Genomic DNA, 22,931 nt, shown 5'->3' on the forward strand with positions numbered 1-22,931 from the left:
GCAGGACAATAAGCAGAACTCCATTCTTCTCTGCCGCTCAGTTAGCAGGAGACATGTTGAAAGTTATCAACTTTTGAACAAGTTGAGTTCTGAAATTAATGTCAAGCATCTTTTCTGGAATAAGCATCTTTGCAAGTTATCTTATTAACATTCCTGTTCACTGCAGTAAACTGATGTTTACTAGTGCTGCAAGGTGGTTAATCTCCAAATATCTATTTAACCATCTGTTTAGCATGATTTTGATGTCATAGTGCTCCTATTCAAGCAGAAAGCATTTCTTTGGTATAAATAGTTTAAATGAACCAACAATTTTAATAGGAACTGAAAACATTATTTTACCAGTGGGTCACACCCAATTTCTAAGCTTTATTGTTCTCATTTTGTTAGTAAAGACTCATATATTTATGTACATTTTAATTAGTATCTTTAATGATGGAAGTGGGAGATGAGAGAAACTGAAGAATTCTGTTGCAGGTATTGCTAATATAAAGAACCAAGTCTATCCTTTCTTAATTCATACATTTAATTAAATATGGGGTTTGATTCACAACAATGGTTAACTCTGTTAAATGAGAATATTAAAAGCAAACAAACAGAACCACTAAACTGTAAGAGACAGAGACTGTTTATCTTGCATTCAGGCTTATCATCCTGTACCAGAACACCTCCTATTTTAATGATCTAGCAAATATGGCAACAGTGATCTTTAATTTGTCTAAGTTGCATGATGTGAATGAATACTACTGAGTAATATTGGTAAAAAACACTGTGCATGATGCAATTGTTACATATTACGTGTTTTTCAACCTCTACAAAGAAGAAAAGATGACTTCACATCTCCTGTGTTTTAGAAGACTATTTTCTCATAACATGCTGAACAATTTATGACTTCTGTTTATTCTTATTGTGCAGCTTTCCCAACACTCACTCAAGGTTCTGCTACTGTAAACTTGGTTGCACTGTTTTATGCAAAGGTCTCCTGGTATAATTTACTTTTCCCCCATTGTGATTGGGAGGCCAGATAGATCTGTTTCGTTTCATCTAAATCTTGATAAACCTGCAAATAAGGTGTTTCTGTTGCAAGTTGTCTGTTTCACCTTTTGTATTAAATCTCAGTTTCTGTGTTATACGAAGTGTGTAACATGCTGGTAGAGTTTAAAATAAAACATAATTCTGTTTAAGGAATCATAGATCTTGTATATGGAGAAGGGAGCAAATGGAGCAGTGCTTGCAACTAAGATGTTTTAATGGGTGCAAACACATATTTACTTTGAAAGATCATCGTAGCCCAGAGTGACAACTTTTATCTTTCTTTATATTGCTTCTACAATTGTAGGATCTCAATAGCTAAGGGCACATGGACATGTTTTATTCATTCTACTGTAGCATGTAAGGATTCACATTAAGAATTCAGAGACATTTTCTAAATTAGAAGTTATCTGTGGGCTTAACTACTTTCATGGATCCTAAAGGCCTGACTTTGTCAATATGTAATACAGTTGATGTTGTTTGTTATTTCACTTACCAGAAATTGGTATTTCTATATAACAAAGGAAAAATACAAGTAATATTACCTGTAAGATTAAGCAAATCATACAGAAAATATGCTTATTGATTGCATTTTCTCTTTATTTCTTTTGGCTCTAGCCAATCCCTTTTTTATGTCAAAATTAGAATATACCAATGTAAGAGAAACTATTTTAATGCTATTTAATCACTGGCTGTAGATATAAGATAATTGTTATTGGCAATGTGATCAGATTTGCACTTTTCCCAGATCTGATATATTTGATAAGTCCAGTGGAATAAGTAATAAAGTGGAGATACCATTATCTTGGTTTCAATATATTAAAAAGTCAACCAATGCGTATCTTTATTATCTGGTCCTAATCTTGGAATTTTACTTTGCTAGTTAGAAGAGAATGCATCCTCATTGTAGTAATTTGTGTCTATTGCTGGAGTATTAGAATGAGTTAGAGCTTATTTTTCATTTCATTAGGTTTTTGGTTTTGTGCATTCTGAATTTTTTTTCCTATGGTCCCAAGGCAGCATTTGTTATTTCATTCTGTGACAGTGTCTCTATAAACACATAATTTCCACTTGCCTTGCACTTGTGATTCTTAATTCATGGTGGGAGGGGGAGGAATAAGAAAGAAACATAGACCTTATTGTGGGTATATTTCTTATTTATCTTATGAGGAGACTCTTATCAGCATTTGTAATTCAAAGTTTATTATATATTAAATTAATATATTTATGTTGTTTTGACTTCTTAACAGGCAATAACTTTGAACTATAACTTCATGCTTTCATTGAGAATATAGAGTCTACATCAAAGAAGTAACAGTAAGTGTGGGGTTTTTTAATGAAGTTTTTCTTTTTTTAAGTCTTTGATGTTTACTTAAAATGTGTTCTGGGAAGCCATTATGACTACTGACTATAGCCAATGATGAAATGATCTCAGTGGATCAGATGGTTCTTGCTCAGAATATTTAGTTATCTTTCATAAAAGGACAACCAAATTGGAGTAAAGGACTCTATTTCAGTTGGCTGTAATTCCCAGTGTTTTCATTGAATGGCATAAATTTGTCTATGAAACAATTTTTTAAGTTATTAAAATTACTAGAAATTAAAGTGGAAGAGTTACTATACTTTTACAGGAAGTTTTATTATACTTTAATGGGTTTCAGGAAATAAGAAAAGCAGAAAATTAGTATGTTAGAAGGAGAATGAATCAGTGTTCTGAAAGACTGAATGAAGGTACAAAAGTGGTTCATGATAGGCTATTTCTAGGTTATTGCTTTGGGTTTTTGCAGCCAGGGTTAAAAATAACACTGGCTGTATGCCATCAACAATAATTTTAAGAAGACTTCATTGTCTTTCAAAAAGACACTACTCTTCTTAATAGCTTTTAAGAGTCTTCATGCAAAACAATGAATGTGAAATTGCTATGCACATTAAGGCTTTACATCCTTTGCAAATGAATTTTAAATACATACCTGTTGTCCGATTGAATATAAAAGTAAATTTATATCAGTTGCTGTGTTTATTACCACGGGAATGATTTAAGAAGTTTATATCTTTTATTAGCTTCCAGTTTGCCTTCAGTTTTCATTAGATATTGAATGAGGATTGCTGGAGGGAGACAGACAGTCTTGCACTCTAAAGCAGGGTGTGATGCTAGAGGGTTTTTATGACCTCAGGACATCACAGCTTGGGGCAATGTCTGATCAAGATCAGAAGAGAAATCACTGTAGTATTTGGAGTGGTCTGTAACAATCAGTGTAGTTACAAAGCTGTATTATTAAGACTAGTTTTGGTTATTTGTTGTTGAACTTAATATGAAGTCCCTACCTCTTTTCCTAAATTCATCTCTACCTATGAGGTATCAAAAACAATTATATTAATCTTATAGCTCTACAAGTTGTGGTGCAATGAAATAAGGTCTAATTAAATCTTTTAATAAATATTTACTGAGTATTCTTAAATCAATTTACCTGCAGCAATTTTGGTGTATATATAAGTTGACACAGATGTTGAATCATTTGTTCACTATTCTTTTAAGTAAAGGAAGTGTTGCTGATCTTGGTGGAGGAGGAATCAGCTTTAATTTCCAACATGAAAATCTTGGGCTACAGCAGGATGCAGCATTTTGGGAAACACTTTATAACCTTTCCTGGGTCAATTTCTTTTTATAGGGTTCATTTTTTTAGAGCTATTTTATTTATTGCTAGTGGTCTGTTATACTTGAAAGCAGCAGAGTACTTCTGAAGGATTCTGTATAAATATTTACAAAAATACAAACTGCATCTTTCCTGATCGTCACAAAATTGTTTAAACTCTTCCTGATGAGTCTGGTCTCTGTGGGGAAAAATGGTTGCACTCCATCACATGATACTATTTTTTTCAGTAGGCCAAGGGGGCCAAGGTTTGGGTCTTTTTGGGTTTTGTTTAGTTTGTGCAGTTGAAATGAGACTGGGAGTGGGGCCACAGTTGAGTCTCTTCCAAAAAAAAACCCTGGGATTTGATTTGTAGAGAAATCAATAGGAAGAATTGGGCCTTCATTTTAGAGCTTTGCGATAAACTGTTTCGTTTTGGTTTTTTATCTTGTTACTAGATTTTATTTTGAACTGGGTGGTCTGTTTGTCCCCACATGCTATGATATTATTGAACCAATGCATATCACTTGCTTCTCACCTAGCAGTGAAGAAATTTCAAAGAAGAAAATATCAACCAGAAGTAGAGATGATATTTTGTTCTGACATAGAGGCAAATGAATTTTAAATGTTCACAGGAGTTGCTTAAGAGGCAGTATTTGATCTTGGACAGGAAGATATATTTTATGCTTATTCACTTGTAGTTCTCTCACTTGAATACAAATGGAGTATTGCATTGCTTTCCTAAATATAATACTGAAATGTGCTTATTTCACTACTAATAAAGAATTAATTAAAAAAAAATAACCCTATTATGCATTATTATTTTGGGTGAGTTTTCAAGAATATATCCTAATGTCCAGCACATAGACCAAAATAATAGACAGTGAAGCCATTCTGTCCACTTCTGTCACCAGTTCTGAGTACATCTAGAAGCCCATGTGCAGTTTAAACAACGTGTTCGAATAGCTGAGCTTTCAGGATAAAGAGGCCTTTTAGGAATTGCTCTGCTGACGAGGGGTAACATTTATTTATATTTTCTGTGTTCAGTTATATCTCTTGCCTGTGTAGAAATACCATGTGGCTTGAAGGAGGCTAAGAACAACAGGGAGCCCTTTACCTGGCCATCTCTTTATATGGCCATTCTTATGTATACTTATTGTTTCACTGGAAACAATGCTAGACTGGGATATTGCATTTTCAGTATGTCAGATGGTTTTGATTGAATTAGTAGCCTTATATTTAAATATGGAGGGGAAGCTATCAAAGTCTCTAAAAATCAGTTTGTTTAGATGCCTTCTTGAAAGTTTGATCAGTAAGAGTATAATAGTAGAAAAAAATTAAATATTTGAATAAGTGAATTAACTGTATCCCCTGTAAAGACAAACATAAAAAGACTTAATTTAGATAGAAGTGTCATTAAAAGGCTATAATTTACCATTAGTGCATTATGTTAGTAAAATTAATTAAGTAAACTTTTTTATTTCTTCTTGTATCTTCTGTGTTTTGAAGTTCTGTTTATTCTGATTGCTCTAATGGCTGTTGTTACTTTTTTTTCCCATATGTCCACCTCTCGGTTCTGTTAGTGTCAGGTTTGCTTTGGTTTGTTTTTTTGTTTGGTTTGCTCTGCTTGTACTGAATCAAACTTGTGTGGGAATTTTGTTCTTCTTTTAATAGTACTAATTTGGTTACCAATAAGAAATTATGAAAATGATTATTTCAAGGGTGAAGAGCTAACATAATGAAAATCAAGGTGTTGACATGAATGTGCTTCTACCTTGACATTACATCTCTAAAATATTAGGAAACTGAATAATCCATTAGTTGTTTTCAGAGTGCCTTTTTTCCCTTGTCTTCCAGAGTAACCCATCTATTGTGCTTGTAGAGTTCAAAAGCCTGTTGATACAGGTAGGCCCAGAGTGTACAAACCGATGTCCTTAATCGGAATGCTGCTATATTTAAATAATAACTTCCTAAATTATGGTAAATTAAGTAATATTTGAGACATCACAACTTTTGTAAAGCAGTAACTGAAAAAGCATCTGTCATGCTATTCAACCAGGTGAGCTTTGAAATAAGTGCTACGATACTTCTGGGTTTGGTGAGTTTAGCTGTTTTTGCATAAAGAAACATTGTTAGCATGGAATCAAAGTGATGATGATTGTCTGGGAAGCATGCTTTCAAGGGTTACTTCCACAAATGAGAGTCATAAGTAAAAGCCCTTCAACTAGCATAGAACACATTAAACTGGAAGAACAAACAAGAATCTTTTTGGCAGATCAAAGGAAATGAAAGCATAAAAGATACTCTTAGATGATCAGTTGGTCTAAATATCAGAATTGTAGTAATATCTTTTCTGTCTTATTCTCCTCTGTTTTACCACTTTCATGTATAACTTGAATATTTTAGCCACTGGTATGGTTCCCTTCAAAAAGTTGCTCATTTGCTGCAACTTTAATGGCGTGGTGAGTGTTGAATATTATGAAAAGAGGCTTATATTCTTGTTTGAGAATGAAGTGTTAGTAGTTTTAGGATAATTAAATTGAGTTCATGTTCTAATGCAATAAAATTTTTAGCTGATTCTCTTCTATTTTGTTCAGTTAACTCTAGCAAAGGTAAACCAAACACTGAGGACTGTCTGACATGTATAACTCATACTTGTGTGTGTATGTATATAGATATGTAGGTGGCATATGATAGCTGTTGAAAGCTAGATAATATCTTCCTGTTTATCAAGAGTGCATTTTTACAGATCAGTCTCAACATGCATTCTTGTATGGTCAGTAACTTAAAAGGTTTCAGGCAGAGGTGCTTATAGATGACATAGTGACCATCTTTGGCCTAAAGACTGAATCAGGTCTGTCAACCATAGACTGTTATTTGCCGCACTCTTTTTTTCTTCTTTACTTCAGAACAGAACTTCTTTCAAATAAACAGGGAGTGAATGAGATTAATTGCTCTTGCGACTTGTTCTTTTGTAAATCTTTTTCATTTTTCGTTTGACTGAAAGTAGGTCCACTCTACAAGCAAAATAGTCCACCATATAAGCACTTCTGTATCTTTTAACATTCTCATGAATATACATGTTGAACTAGTCATGCAGCTGGATTTCTGCATATGACTTGGGCTACATTCCCGCCCCTTAGATAGGGACAAATGTTGTTTGGTTATTACAGCTGCCCTTCTGGTCATATAAGAGATGAGGGGGTCAGGCTTGAGGTTTTAATGTGCCTCTGAGAGTCTGTGTGTCTAGGTCCTGACTAAAGCTGAGCAGTCAGTCACTCTGCAAACAAGGGAACCTTTTCCTAATTAAGGAAAATATGATGTTCCATCACAGTGTCAAATAAACTGAAATGAAATAAAATTGACTTGGCTTTTTATCTTGAAATAAGATGGAATTAAGCTATTACAGAGCTTATATACAGCAAATAAAAAAATCTTGGTTTGTGACAGAGTTTCAGTAGAGATATAGCAGGAGGAAAAAGCACTGGTCACTAAATCAAGTATGTAAATAGTAATAACAAAGTCATATTTTGAATGCTTTATACATAAAAGTAATTTGCTATTACAAATGAACTCATTCTGCTTGAGCATAAAACATTATCTTCGCCTTGACACTGAAAGGGAGGCTGGAACATATGTTGTTCCATAGTGGAACAGTGGAATCTTTCAAAAGCCATTGTTGTGGGAAGCGCTACATGTGGTACCAAAAAAACCACCGCTGGCTGCAAAATTGAATGGGACACAAATGTATTGTACTCTTAAGATTAACTATAAAATTTGAAATTAACATCAGTTTCTGCTTCCATTACCATGTGCTGATTAGCATAAAAGAAACTTTGCCCTAAGAACTGTGAGGTAATTAGCACAAAAAAAATCCAAACCCAAAAATGATTTTCAACTCAGAAAAGGCTGTAAATGAAAATGACTGGTGGGAAAGCACTGAGGCAAGGATGATATATATTTTCTGATATCTACTTGAGGCCAAATTGGGAAGGAGAGGATAATTTGCTGGGCAAGGCAGACCTTTGATTCACTGCACATGAATATTACCACAGGAAAAAAAATTAAAAAAACATTATTTCAAATTGCTGTAGTAAAGATGCATTTAAAATACTGCTTCCTTTCTGTAAGCCCTTTGTTATAGAGTGACAATTATGGGAATGATCCTACAGTGTGTTAGTTGTCATTTCTAATGCTCAGCCATTAGCCAAAATATTGAGTTAAATTATGAGATTTTGATCTCTTCAGATCATCTGACAGTGCTTTCCCTCGAGCATCCCAATAGTGTGTGTCAAATGGATGGAGAAATTTATCGAATCAGGGTATCGTAGAAGAAAACTGACTTGATGTTATGTAGTGCAAAGCATGAAAAGGGAAGTACAAAACAGAGGCTTTGCCTGGGGAGGTATCGCTTGGTCTGCACTGAGGTCCTTAACTTCACTAGGAAGTACAAATAAATCCCCTGCAGCCTCTAGTGGCCGATTTATTTATTAAAACAACTAGTCCAATAGGTGACCTTTTCAAAACTATTTGTAACTTTGTCCACTTTTAGGAACAGGAAGTGCTGCTTATGGAGCTTTCAAGTGTGGGAGATTACCTTGTTCACAGTATGTACCCTAATAGTTTTAAATGTAACCTCAGCAAATATGCAGTTCCAATGATTAGTATTAAATATAGTATATTTCAAAATAAATCAGTATAATGCTGCATCAGCATTTCAAAGAGTCCTAGTGATTACCAGGTCCACAGAGGGGAGAATAAAGTGTGGAGAAAATAATTAGAATGACCTTGCATTACCAAGCTGGTGAATGGTACTGGATCTTTGGTCACAAGTAATGGAGTTTCTCGTAACATGCTGCTTATCAACAACATGTTCATGCAGATATCAATGAAAGTTAATATGAATACCTACACATGAATGTAAATTATAAACCAAGTGTGACTTATATTTTCCTAAAGCATTATTACAGTTTTACCTGAGCTAATTCATGAAGTATTTTTTTTCTCATTCTTTTTATTAACTGAAGGCTTTTAGCACACTAAAAATTATTTCTAGAATAGTCCTTCATTGCTGGTATGTTTTTATACTGATGATGGTTTATGTTAGGCAGTCTGCCTTCTCTGATGGTTAATGCTATGTTTGGGCTTACACTACAGTAGTATGTGTTTAGTTTAGTAATGGTTGAAAACTTCTGCAGAGGTTACACTAGATACTAGGTTATGTTTAAAATAGAGTATTTATTAATACTCATAATCTCTCATAAACAAATGCTTGTTTGCTTCTTTATTTGCCTTTTGGTTTTAGAGTTAAGAAATTAAATGTATCTTAAGACACATATTAATAAATTAGACTACAGAATGTTGACAATCTTCTAAAATATATGTAGAAGAACAGTAGTTTTAGCTGAGCATCAAGTTGTGTTTTCTTTTTCCACTATTTCTGCTGTAACACTTACTGTAACTATGGTAAATATCCTGAACTCATTGTAAGATAGTCTATTCAGAATATACTGCCTTGTCTTTTAGCAGCCTTGGGACACAAATTTTGAACTTTTGCAACTACATAATTACTGCATCAATGTTTACCCAGGACATGAAGTGAAAGTGTGTTGTATAAAATTGTCTTTAGATAATTGTCTAAATGAAAATTCATATGACCTCTGGTATGTGATTTTGAAACTTAAATATTGTAGAATGGGGTAAATAGACAAAGTTTCCCACTTTTTCTTCATACAAATGCATTCATGTCAGCCCATTTCCTATCCATAGCTCACAGTCTGTGGAAATGAGAAATCAGCAATGCAATGCCTATTATATGCTTTTATGATTCAGCTGTCTACTTTATATGCATGAGCTTTCAGTATTTTTATGTTGACTAATAAGCTGTTTTTGAGGTGATGAAGGTCTCTGTATACCAAATAACTTAGAAATATTATCCCAGTGGAAAAACTAACAAACTCCCAATACAACACAACAGGAGTTACCAAGAACTGAAAGCTAATTCAGCTTCATGGAGGGAAAAGCTAACTGTCAGGCAGAGGGGGGAAAAGGTCTTTGGAGACAAAGATGTTGCTAAGGGCAAGATTTTCACCCCCAGTATATGTGTAGTGGGTTGACCCTGGCCAGATACCAGGTACCCACTAAAGCTGCTCTCTCATTCTCCCTCTGCAACTGCACAGAGGAGAGAGGAAAAAAAACAGCTAAGAATTCATGAGTAAAGATAAGAGCTGGGAGAGGTCAGTGACTGATTACCTTCACAGGCAAAACAAGACTCTAAGTGGGGATAGTACTTATATTTATTACTAATAGGACAAGGGCCAAAGAGTGAGAAATAAAACAATCTTAAAAACACCTTCCCCCCACCCTCCTTCCATGTTCTCCCTCCTTCCCCCCAGCAGTGCAGGGGGATGGGGAATGGTGGTTATGGTCAGTTGTTGTTTCTGCTGCTCAGAAAGGAGTCCTTCCCCTGCTCCCGTGGGGTCCCTCCCACAGGAGACAGTCCTTGATGGACCTCTCCGGCGTGAGTCCATCCCTCGGACAGCAGTTCTTCCCAAACTGCTGTCCCGTGGGTCACTCCTCCGTGGGGTTCAGTCCTTCATGAATGAGCTGTACCGACATGGGTCCCCCACAGGCACTGCAAGTTCTACCCAGGAAAACCCTGCTCCAGCATGGGCTTCCCTCTCCATGGGCCACAGGTCTCCAGCAGGACCCCACTCCATCCTGGACCTCTCCCAGGGTCACAGCTTCTTTCATGTTTCCACCTGCTCCAGCATGGGCTCCTCCATGGGCTGCAGGTGGGTCTCTGCATCATGATGGTCCTCCATGGGCTGCAGGGGCACAGCTACTCCACCGTGGTTTGCACCACGGGCTGTAGGGGCCTCAGCTCCAGTGCCTGGAGTGCCTCCTCCCCTCTTTCTGCACTGACCTTGATGTCTACATTGTTATTCCCATGTTCTCACTCCGCTCTTCCCCAACTGGAATTTCTTCTGCGCAACAATCTTCTTTTTTTAAATGTTATCACAGAGGCATTACTGTTACTCCTAATTGGCTCAGCCTTGGCCAGCAGCAGGAAGTCCATCCTGGAGCCAGCTGGCATTGGCTCCAAGGGGCAAGGGAAGTTTCTAGTAGCTTCTAACAGAAGATACCCCTGTAGCCCACCCCTGCTACCAAAACCCAGCCACAGAAACCCACTACGATATGGAATTTTATGGAGGATTAACGTAAAAAGCTGATAACTGAGGTAGTGTTAACTGTTTCAATGCTTATCAATACACTTAGCTGGAAAGATTTCTTTACAGAGGATTTCTTTACTGTCTGAGGAGGACAGTTGCAATGTCCCAGTTTAACCAAGCTCCACTGATGCAATTAAAAAAAAAATATATACTCTAGGTTCTTTGAATAATAAGCTAAGCTAAATATGAAGCATAAATATGAGATCCCAGTCACACGGTGATTTTATCCTATGGTACAGTTTACAGGGAAGAGAAAAGGTCAGCAAACAGCCTAGTTTTTCTTTTGCAAATAGTTATTGAGTGAATGCTTCATTTTTGACAGTTGTCTGATTTTATGCTGAATGAAACGTTCACTTGGGATTTATTATCCAGTTTAAAAGATTTAAAGGCTTACTGGAAAAAAAAAAACCAAACAAACAAACCCCACTTAGTTTAGAATAAATTACCTCTTTCAGATAAAGTGAAAAGTAATGTGCGAGTATTTGGTATTTTAACTCTTACAAGTTCCATTACACATCCACCAGAGTTATCTTTGTTTCATCTATCTTACTGGTCAATTGGTGTGCTGAACAGGAAAAATTATCATTTGTACATCTCTAATTTCAAACCTGTTTATGAAGAGGGTGATGTTTACTATGAAACTAATGTAGGCCTGTACTCAAAGTTGTCGAGAAACTATTGTGAATGTGTTTGGCATCTTAAGTGGATGTGTCTAGGCTTGCAAGTGGTGTATAAAGCAATCTGTTCCTCGGTCTTTACTCTAAACAAGGTGGCATTGTGGTTTGGCAAAGAGGTGGCTTTATATAGATAACAACCATCTCAAGGTGATAGTAGAATCTGAAGGGGAGCTACTTCTTTTAGTGGTTATCACCCATTAACTGTGATTTGTCCTCTTTTATTCTTTTAGCTGGTGCTGTCCAGTACTAGTTACAGCACCATCTTACGTGTTCACAGAAGCTCAACCAGCAAAATCATGCTTAAATGGCTTTAACTGTGATTTGAACCCCTGTTGAAATATACCTGAGTATATCTCCCTGCTTTAAAATTTCTAGTATTGAGCACTACAAAAATACGAGATTCAGACTTATGCAAAGTATGGTGGATTAATTCAGAGATTTGTGATGCAAGAAATGTCAGAATTTAAATATGTTTGATTTAATTAGTTAGATTGTTGCAGAACACATATACACAAAGGATAATTCACCAAAACAATAAATTTATTTCTTCCTATGTGTAATAGATTTCTAATTTACTTAAAACTGAGAAACTACAAAAGTTATTTTTTTCTACTATCTGTATGTAGGTTTTCCTTAAAGTCAAGTTGGAAACAAAATAGTAACTTTAAAACAATTTCAAATGTCCAGGCTGCCTGGAGTTCTAGTACCTGAAGGAAACTATAATAGAATATATGCGTATTATTCAGTAGGAGGCAAGCTGCGAAATCAGATACATGTGCCTGTAAAAAGAGGAAGAATTTTTTTTTCACCTATTATACTGTAAGACAAGTATTATGAAGGTTAGTAGCAATGCAACATAGATTTCTTCCAGGTGTTTTCTGTACTTCAAGTGCTTTTTAAAAATTAAATTCAGTTCTAGATTATTAATCTGTCTGAATTGCAGTATTTTCTCCTAAAATCAGGAAAACACTCCTTTCTTGAGCCTTAAGCTTTAAAAATCATCTGTATTCAGTGCTTATGCACTCCCATGTTCATGTTTATTACAAAAGATTAAATAAGTGCATCCTTTTGTAATTTTGTTTGACATACTCAAGGATTTTCAACAATCATTTCACTCCGCTATACTTTGAAGCATGTCTTGCAATGTAACAGATTCAAACAGGCATGAGAAGAAATGTTTTCCAGAACAATTCAAAACTATATTTAGATGAGAAAACTAAGTGGTATGGTATAGTGTAGTGTTGTTTCTCATGGGAGTAGAGTTTTTTTCTATATCAGTTGAAGTGTTCTGGGAAACTAAGGGTAACTATATACTAGTAGAAATGATTCAGGAGCAATGAGATACATGTTTTTAAATAATTGCTATCTCATTTTTAAATTATTTCACAAAAATTACCCAAGGAGTTGTATTGCTCATCATAGTTCTAATGTTGAAATGGTCCTTTCTAAGGAAAAAGAAAATTATAAGTATAGATAAATTCTGTGCTCTATTACTGGCTCATTTCAGATACAAGATTTCAAGTTTTTAATTGTCTCAAAAGATTCCAACCTTGCATGACAAAAAAAAAAAAAAAGTATTATAATTTACTACTTTGTCTTGAATCTTATTTTTCTCTTACTTGCATTTATTCTCTCTTCTTTCTTGATATACAGCAAACTCTGAAAATATGATCTATAGGTGGAGGGGAGGGAAGTGCTAATTCTAGAATTCTTTCTGGAAGCTATAAGGGATACAGGCGGAGCTGGGGGAAAAAGAAAAAAAGAAAGAAAAAACTGAAACAACCAAAAAAAACCATGATCTTAAAAAGCATTTTATCAGAGCAGTTTCATGTGGATCTATGTAAAGAATCTTAGCTTTTTTCTAGCAGACACTGGTTTTCTCCTCCAAGGAATCAATTATCTTCTCTGGCCACAGTGGTCTAATTGCTAGAGATGGGTATGGAATTGTTGCAACCTGGTCAGTTTGAAAAGAAAGGAATAATGATACAGTTTTATTCAGTCTCTTTAATCGTGTAGCAGCTCTACCACTGGTCTTCCATCCATCACAGTTCAGAAGTCACTGGAATCTTTGGTTTCTCCAGTTCACTTTTTTACTCCTGGGGGGACTTCAGACTATATATTACTCCAAGGTTTATGGTAGATATCTTAACCCAACCCAGATATCTTAAATCTCTCAGCTATGCAGCAGCTCTGTTGCCTGAGAACTTCTGGGATTTGCAGAATGGTACTCTTCTCTGTTACAGAGATTGTACAGAAAACACATGAGATATGAAAAAATTCAGCATTTCACCTCTAGTGATTAAGATTTTCAGAGATTGTCCTCTGACACCAAAGCAAACTCAACATACTGGAAATCAGTTATTACTCAAGGTAGAATGTTTTTTTGGAAATAAATACAGAGCTTGCAGGACCATATTATATCTTAAAATTTGTGATGTTTTGCAAGCCAAGGTAAGCTTGGGAATTCTCTTCATTAAAATCTGCTCACTATTAAGTGATTCACATAGACTGTGCATATTTTCAGATCACTTTCTTAAAATTTGTTTGGACTTGAAAACTGATTCCACTAAATTTGACTAAAATGTGTTATGTATGGAGCTCACAGTTGGCAGTGGCGCAATTGAGAGCCTCTGGGTAAGAATCAAAGAGGCAAACAAATAATGTCATTGTGGGAGTCTGCTATAAACCTCCCGGCCAGGAGAATGACACTGATGAATTATGCTTTGAGGAACTAAGGGACACTTCCAAGTCAACTGCCCTTGTCCTTAGGGGGGACTTCCACTTGCCAGAAATTAACTGGGAACATCACGCACCTGGTACAAGCCAGGGCAGAAAATGCCTGAAAAACCTGGATGACAATGTTATGGAACAGATCCTAAGGGAGTCAACTTGGAAAGATGCTCTTGTTGATTTACTGCTTATCAACAGGGTGGATCTCATGAGCCAAGTGAAGATTGGTGGTCTCTTGGCCACAGCGACCGTGATATGAGGGAGTTTAAAATCTCTGTTAATAGGAGAGGAAGTGACAACAAAACCTCAACGCTGGATATAAGGAGAGCAGACTTCAGGCTTTTCAGGGAATTAGAAAGCAAGGGCCCCTTGCAAAATGTTTTTGCAGGTTCTGGGGTCCATCAGTGCTGGTCACTTTTTAAACATCACTTCTTCAGAGTACAGGAGCAGGCAATCCCCAAATGCCAGAAATTAGGCAGGCGAGGCAGAAGGCCGGCTTGGCTGAACAGGGATCTTCTCTTGGAGGTAAGATAAAAAAGGAAGGTGAATGCCCAGTGGAAGCAAGGTCAGCTGACATGTGAAGGATTCAGAGATGCTGATTGCCACTGTAGACAGAAAATTCATGTGGCCAAAGCTCATCTGGAGTTGAAGCTGCCAGATATGTGGGGGACAATAAAAAGAGTTTTTGCAAATATGTTAATGGCAATAGGCAGTACAGAAATATCACTGGCCTGTTGCAAGATGAGGATAGTCACCTCATAAACTGGGATAGAAACAAGGCAGGGGTGTTTAACACTGTCTTTGCCTCTGTCTTCTATATGGATGATGGACCAAGGAGGTCTCAGTGCCCTGAGCTGGAGGACCGTGACTGCAGGAATTATCAACTCCCAGTCGACCCTGAAATTGTGAGAGATCTTCTACTCCAGCTGGATCCCTACAAATCTATGGACCCTGATGGGATTTATCCAAGGATCCTCAAAGAGCTGGCTGATGTCATCACACAATCTCTCTTGATGATTTTTGAGTGGTCTTGGGAGTCTGGAGAGGTCCCAGCTGACTGGAAGCTGGCAAATGTTGTCCCAATTTTCAAGAAGGACAAGAAGCAGGACTCCGGTGACTACAGGCCTGTCAGTCTCACTTCAGTGCCTGATAAAGTTATGGAGAAGATTATTCTGGGAAGTATTGAAAAACACCTGAAAGACAACGTAGCTACTGGTCATAGGCAGCACAGCTTCATGAGAAGAAAGTCCTGCTTATCAAACCTCATTTCTTTCTATGACACAGTAACCCACCTAGCTGATGAAGGGAAGACAGTCTGGATTTCAATAAAGCTTTTGATGATATCTCTCACATTATCCTTCTGGACAAAATGTCCAGCACACAGCTGGATAAACACTTCATGTGGTGGGTGAGCCATTGGCTCACAGGTCGAGCACAGAGGGTGATAGTGGATGGGGTAACATCAGACTGGCAACCTGTCATTCATGGGGTTCCTCAGGGCTCCATCTTAGTCCCTGTGCTCTTCAACATCTTCATAAATTACTTGGACCCAGGACTGGAAGGCATATTAAGCAAGTTTGCAGAGAACACAAAACTGGGAGGAGCTTTTGAATCCCTCAAAGGCAGGGAGGCCCTGCAGAGAGACCCTGACAAATTAGAGGACTGGGCAATCACCAACCATATGAAGTTAAACAAGGGAAATACCAGATTCTGCACCTGGGATGGGGCAATGCCTGGGTGTGTGTACAGACTGGGGAATGAGATGCTGGAAAGCAGTGCCAAGGAAAAGGACCTGGGTGTCCTGGTCACTGGCAAGTTGAATATGAGTGAGCAGTGCCCTGGCAGCCAGGAGGGCCAACCATGTCCTGGGGAGCATCAGGCAAAGCATCACCAGCCAGTCAAGGGAGGGGATTGTCCTGCTCTGCTCTGCACTGGGGCAGCCTCCCCTTGAATATTGTGTGTAGTTTGGGCACCACAATATAAGAAAGATATGAACTTATTAGAAAGTGTCCAAAGGAGGGCAATGAAAATGGTGAAGGGTCTTGAGGGGAAGCCGTATGAGGAGCGGCTGAGGTCACTTGTTCTGTTCAGTGTGGAGAAGAGAAGACTGAAGTGAGACCTCATTGCAGTTACAACTTCCTCATGAGGGAAAGAGGAGGGGCAGGCACTGATCTCTTCTCTGTAGCAAACAGTGACAGGACCCAAGGGATTGGCCTGAAGTTTTGTCAGGGGAGGTTTAGGTTGGATATTAGAAAAAGTTTCTTCACCCAGAGGGTGACTGGGTGCTGGAACAGGCTCCCCAGGGAAGTGGTCACAGCATCAAGCCTGATAGAGTTCAAGAAGCATTTGGATGATACTTTCAGGCAGAGGGTGTGACTTTTGGGGATGGTCCTGTGCAGGGCTAAGGGTTGGACTTGATGATCCTTGTGGGTCCCTTCCAACTCAGCATATTCTGTGATTCTGTGAAGCTTGTTAAAGTGAGAACATCTAAGTAGGTCCATGGAGGTGGTGTTGAATTCTAAGTATACAGAGTGAGAACAATCAACATGTAAATTATTGAGCTGTCAAGTTAAATGAAGCTGAATGTTTTTAAGTGATTCACATGCAGATTGTTATAAAAGGCACAGACTCTGTATTACCAAATGTAAGGAGCTCAAGTTAGGGCTCATTCTTTTCAAAATTAAAGGAACAATAAGAACTAAATTTTGTTACTTAGCTATGTAGAAGGAATGTTAGAACGATTCTCTTATTCTGACATTAGAATAAGTTCTACAGAAACATCTGTTAGAGAGTATTTTCATGTTTTTCATATATTCAGTTGTTCATGTGTTTCATTAGTCATTAATCTACATGGATATAGTTCTTAATATTACTGCAATATATGTAAGCGTAAGTTTTTGCAAAGTTAAACTTGAAAGTACCTTGTTGATTATTCTTTTTTATGTGGAATTAGATAGCTAATTATGCTGAAAAGTTGTTTTCAAGTAGGTAGGTGAAATAGGCTCACTTGATAAAGCTGAATGCAGCTCTTTCTATCTCAGAGCTATTGTGGCAGACTTTCTGCACAGCAGCTTTTACATTTAAGGATTTTGTCAATGTGAAGACTGTCTAAAAATAAACAATTTCAGTGAAGTGTCACAAGCATAGAAAATATTTTAATATATGAGAGTTGCTAGTGTTGTATACTTATTCAGACTTTTGATAATAAGAGATTAGAGATTGCTTTATTTCTGTAACTGTATAAAATGCTCTTCTGTACCATGTATCATGAAGGGGAGGATGGGGGACAGGAAGAATTCTTAATTTTATTAAATATGGAGCTACTGAAATTATCTGAGGTAATGCTAAACAGAGATCTGACTCAATCTCTGCGGGTAATGAGTATTTCCCCCTAATGTGCAGTAGAGTTAATCTAGACATACAAAATTATTCCTTAAAACTATCATTCTTGTAACTGCTGGTTTTAGGGTTTTTTTGTTTGGAGTTTTTTTAGCTCTTTACCATGCAGTTCCAAATGTGCACTACCATATCCCATTTTCTCTACCAAATGAAAAACTTGGGGTTTATGATTTTTTTTTTTAATCTCTGATACAAAACAATATTTTTAAACAAATAAACAAAAAAACCCAACACTTTTCCTTTTTCTAATCAACGCTGTGCCCATGTTATGTGTATTTTTGTTATGCTGTGAAACTCATAGTGTTTGGTTAGGTTCTTGTGCTTTACTGTCAGTCTTGCTTTGGGCAAATCACTTCTGCTCTGTGTTTGTTTGCCTGTGTAAAACATGGCTACTATTTACTTCTTTTGAACTGTTAGTAAGTTTGAGTCAGTATAAGGTTTTCTTTGAAGTTACAACCTCTGTCTGGAGCTCTTTACTAGAGAAACTGCCCTTTTTGTGCTTTGTTGTATGCAACCTGCCCTTTAAGAAGGATAGGGGATGTTCCCAAGAGTGCTACTTGTCAAAAGTGCTGCATGGAAAACCTGAATTCAACCTGCAGTTCTCAAAATATGATAGTACAAGAAAAGGTTTTCTGAATACACTGACCATAGCAAGTAGGAACTTTGCCTTGGGGAATTTATTATTCTGAGAACTTGCATGGTGTTAGTATCACAGGGGATACTAGTAATTGCTCACAAAGTAAATGCAATTTTGGGTTGTGGCCAATGGAACAGAGTACTAGTATCAAATAACAGAAGCAAGGCAAGTTAAATAGGAGCTTATCAGTGGTTTTTTTGGGAAATATTATGCTATTCCAAATTGGGATCATGTTCTTTAAAATGACTACTAGGGAATTTATTAAGAAACTGCTCTTACTTTATGCTTACTGTTTCCTAGGATTCCCACTCGATGTGTGTGCACAAAAGTGTATGCAAAATATGGCTATTCTAAATCTAATATTTAAGTACTCTCTTTGGGGTGATGTAATCCTGTTTTGCTATAAAATTAACACCCAAAAAATAAGAACATAATTTTACACCTAGAACAGACCAAATTTAGTTTCTCATTGTGATATTACTCACTATTCCCATATCCATATACCATATCCATGGTTCTCAGATGAATTATGTTTCATTTTAAGAATGGGAACATCATCTGAACTAGGGCCTTGGGATGGCTAAGTCTGGGACTTGGTTTTGTCTGTATTTTGCCACTGATTTAAAGCCCACATGTGCTGCCTGAAATATAATCAAATTATTCAGGAGATCTCTACTCCTCTTTGAAAGCGTTTTGTACTTTTGAATTTAGGTGCTATAAAAAATAGACATTTCTTTCTAGTATTTGCAAGAGAATCTTATTCCCAGATTTATATGTGAAACAGTGGAATTTAAAGAAGACATTCTCAAGACTAGGGGCCTGAGATATTTAAAAAGGGAAGGGTATTTTCCTTTCAGATAAACATACCACATTAGTAGTTTCTGTTGGGTTTGTGTAGTGAAAAGCAACTGTTTTGTGAGGTGTAATAAATGTTCATTTGTTTACAGATTTCTTAGCCTCAATTTCTGCACAGCTAAACTTTCAGGGTAAATTAGGTATATTACTGTAGCTCACGAAAATCAAGCAGTAAAACAATTGTATATAGTCTTTTACCTGTGAAATTACCTGTAACGTACTTTCTGTTAGCACAAATTAAGAGCCACAAGAATTAAGTTATTGCTCTTATTTAAGCCTTGGCTTTCTGTGTGATTTGGTCTCGGCGGATGGCAGGTGGAACAACTGGCTCAACAGGAGCAAACCACAGCTCAGTGCTACACTCCAGCTGGGTGGGGTAAGCTGTTCCGAGGCCACAGTTCAACAGCAGACTGAATCTAATTTTAGGGCTCTTACTTCTAATCAAGAATGTTGCAGGTACATGGTGGTAAGCAATGATCCAGTACAAACATATTCCGCTAACTCAACAGTTTTCTGGGAATTTTGACAAGTTAACATTATCGTCAGGCTTTATGCCAGATTGACTGTTATCTGTTCTATCATAGCTGTCATGTAACCACTGTAGAGCATAAAGCTATCACAGAGGCTATATTGTCTGCACCATCTAATTTAAGAGAAAAATGCAGTTGTGTTCTCATGTCTAATAAAAATCAAATCTGTGTTGTAGTGCACAGATCCACTATTAACGGCTATGGAACTATAGCTTAAGAACGTATTTTTTTGACTGTTGTGTCCTGGCTAGGTGTAGGCAGGATGAACATATACCTTTGTAAAAGACCTTCAGCACTGCGCTTGCATACATACATGCACAGTATAAAAGCCTGAGGAAAACATGATGTTCTGTAAATTTGAGTGGGACAGAGTGAGTGGTGTCTTGCATTCATTGTAATTCATTGCCTTTTATCCTGCATTCTTTTTGTATTCATCACACCAATCCACTTTATGTACATATCATATGTGCGCAGTCACAAAAAGATGAAGTTCAGTAGGTAAACGTCAGAAAGAAAATATGCTCATTTATTTCAGTAGAGTTTAGAAATTAATACTCTAAAACTGTTGGGTTCCCTATATTATTACTGAAGTATTGGGAAAAGGCAACTTCTATGTTGCAACAGATTATTTTTATATCAACGCAGCATAACAATACTTGGATAATACTGTGAAAATCAATAAATCGAAAATGCTTACCTTTGGTTGTGATTTATTATGCTTGATCTAAAGGATCTTTCCCTTCTGTTTATATTCAGTTTATTTCTGCTTGTGTTGCAGACAACACTACAGCTGTAATGCAGTGTTGTGTTTTCTGTCGGAAATGATACATACCTGTATAACATGTCAGATTGGGTCTTTTTTAAAATATCAAATTGAGTCAAATGTTAATAGCCTAGTTTTTCTCAAGTAGTGATGAGATTTACAGTGCAATGTAAGTTACTGAATGGTGAAGACTTCTGAATTTGTACACAAAGAAGGTAATTAAAAGCTATGAAGAGGATTCTTCAAAGCAAATATGTGGTGCTAAGCCCATGAGTATAGCATTCTTTAGAAATATTCAATGGAAAAGTCTATTAAAATCTAGATGTATATTTTCTACTGAGTATAACATTGTAGGAAGTGATTTCCAGATCACCAGGGATGACAAAGAGCTTTATTTAATCCATCTCTCTCTAGCAATTCTGAGACAGCAGGTATGATTTCAGCTTCAATAACATCATATCCACCCTACCAGTTTTTTAGGTTTTTTTTTTGTTTTGGTTTGTTTTGGTTGGGTTTTTTTTGTTTTGGTTTGTTTTGGGTTTTTTTTCAAGAAAAGGCTCCAGAGTGAAATCTGGTCTCTGATGTAATTTTTCCACTTTTTCCTTCCCTCTGTAACATAACCATGGTTTATTTCTAGTTTCATTTTTTTCTTTCCAAGGTTCACTTTATTCTAATTTGGGGGATGGGGACGTAAGAAGAATGGCAGCAAATGGGGAATTGAACTATTAGGAGACCTCCTGAATTGCCAATTGAAATTATGGAAAGTGATTTCTGCAGGCTTCTAGCAGTCATTTTCATTACCTTGGTGCTCTTGCCTTGAATTCTCCTAGACTGAAAACAGGAACAACACATTTAAACACCATAATGATAAGCAGGCATAAAATGCACTTGCATACACATATGCATGCATATATACACATTTCTTTTCCTCTCTTGTTTGGGAATCCATTGCTATCATCTTTTATGTTTTAGCATTGAAAATCATGCAAATCATAAAATCACTGAACTTGTTTTTCTCATACCATCTAAATTTACTTTCACTCTTATTTGTACCAATGAAATATCTGATCAGCTGCTTTTTGCTTGACTAATTTTAACCAAAATTCATAGGTACATATGCATTACACGGTATTGGCAGAGAAAGAGTTCACACTTTTATGTGACAGATACAACTACTTCAACTGGTTAAAAGTTGGAAAGAAATCAGTATCTATTCTAGATATTTGGAATAGAAACTGTTGTATTTTGACTGAAAGGCAAAAGACTAGTACATATATTCCTCATTTCCCTACTGTACTTAGCATAAATTGCATTCCACAGAATATTCTGAGTTGGAAGGGATAATATTCTTATTTAGAAGCAAGAGGAAAATATACTCTTAACAAAAGAGGGAAAACGCTTCCACTGAACCACAGGTAATATATTAAAAAATATGTGACAAACGTGGGTAGAGACCTTTCTCAAATCTTCGTTCGCGAAGCCCAGCCATGATGATTTGTATTTATTTAAGAAACAATTTCTCTATGGTAGACAGAAACACATGGAAAAATCATGGACACAGGCCTTTGAAAATAAAGGACAAGTAATCCTTTTTACTGTTTCTTTGTTGTAATATCATTACAACATGCAAACATATGTACATGCATGTCTTGTGTTTGCATTAATGAAAGATTATTGGGAGAAATATAATATATGACAAAGCGGAATATATATCAATGAACCTTGCTTCCTGATTCTAACAGTATTCTGAATTGTTTTTTTTTTTCTTCTTTTAATGCAGCCATCATTACCGCCTTAACCGGAGGGTTTTTTCACTTAAATGCTGACTCCTATATAGAAGTACTCCAAGCTGACAAAAAGTGCTAGTGTTCCTGAATTATTGTTTTACCCTCAGGAACATGCCTTCAGATTTGTTTTTCTGTTATTGTATACATTAAACCTGATGCTGGTGTGAGTCAGATTAGTGCAAAATGTGTTAGGAGATAGAGATAAATATACTATATCAGTGCAATTCAAGATATTTCTAACAAATACACAGATAAGGCAACTTCTACTTCAGCTGTATCTGCTCCTCCTGAAACATTTGCATTTTAGTACTATTTCTAACAAAACTACATCTGCTTTATATGCAGAGTGTTCAGAAATGCCAGCAAAATTGCTTTTTGTTATCCGCTAAAATACTGATGCTTGTGCTAAACCCCCCCATCTATTTGTTTACTGGAGATTCATCAGGCCAGGTACAGATGCTAGTTCTACAAGATCTTCCCTAGAGTGGAGTTTTAATTAAAACAACTCTTTTTACCCCAGCTGTCAGTGCAACCCATAAGAAAAACAGGAAGCTTGGTTTTAGAGAAGAGTTGAATGTTTAGCTTGTTCTAAAGTCTATAACCACAAAATAAAATGAAGCATTGAATTTTCTACTTCTCTGACTTCTTTTCTCCCTTACCAG

General features: G+C 36.5%; 1 protein-coding gene across 33 annotated transcripts in view; it reads left to right on the top strand.

The window, feature by feature from the left end:
• Positions 1–22,931, top strand: part of TENM3 (teneurin transmembrane protein 3) — a 1,314,794-nt gene that overhangs the window by 324,425 nt on the left and 967,438 nt on the right. For all 33 annotated transcript variants that reach the window (XM_064652558.1, XM_064652559.1, XM_064652557.1 and 30 more), the window contains one exon: positions 2,280–2,346. The gene's annotated coding sequence lies outside the window, so the exon portion shown is untranslated. The remainder of the gene's footprint in view (positions 1–2,279; positions 2,347–22,931) is intronic.

This window comes from Pseudopipra pipra, chromosome 4 (genome assembly GCF_036250125.1).
Source record: "Pseudopipra pipra isolate bDixPip1 chromosome 4, bDixPip1.hap1, whole genome shotgun sequence".
Classification (NCBI taxonomy): domain Eukaryota; kingdom Metazoa; phylum Chordata; class Aves; order Passeriformes; family Pipridae; genus Pseudopipra; species Pseudopipra pipra.